Here is a 435-nt window from a genome sequence, read left to right as displayed (position 1 = left end):
TATGTATGTATGTATGTATGTATGTATGTATGTATGTATGTATGTATGTATGTATGTATGTATGTATGTATGTATGTATGTATGTATGTATGTATGTATGTATGTATGTATGTATGTATGTATGTATGTATTTACACTTCCAGCTCCGTACCTTGCATCCAGCACAGCCAGCCACCATATTGCCGTAATAATTGCGGATAATAAAGCAATAATAATAATAAAGCAGCATGAAAGCAGCTACATGACAACAACCGCAATCCATAGGTCTCAACCAATCCAGTACAAGAGTTTGTCCCATACGCGGAGCAGCAGCACAGAGTCAGGATGGTAAAAGACGCTTCACTCACCAAAGCAGGCTCACTTTTGTTATGGTGGGTGTGGATTAAGCAGGTTGGAGGACCCAAACGCAGGACGCAAGGCAGAGGTACAGTTCAA

The sequence above is a fragment of the Micropterus dolomieu genome, linkage group LG14 (assembly GCF_021292245.1).
Source record: "Micropterus dolomieu isolate WLL.071019.BEF.003 ecotype Adirondacks linkage group LG14, ASM2129224v1, whole genome shotgun sequence".
NCBI classification, from domain to species: Eukaryota; Metazoa; Chordata; class Actinopteri; order Centrarchiformes; family Centrarchidae; genus Micropterus; species Micropterus dolomieu.
This window is presented reverse-complemented; position numbering follows the sequence as displayed.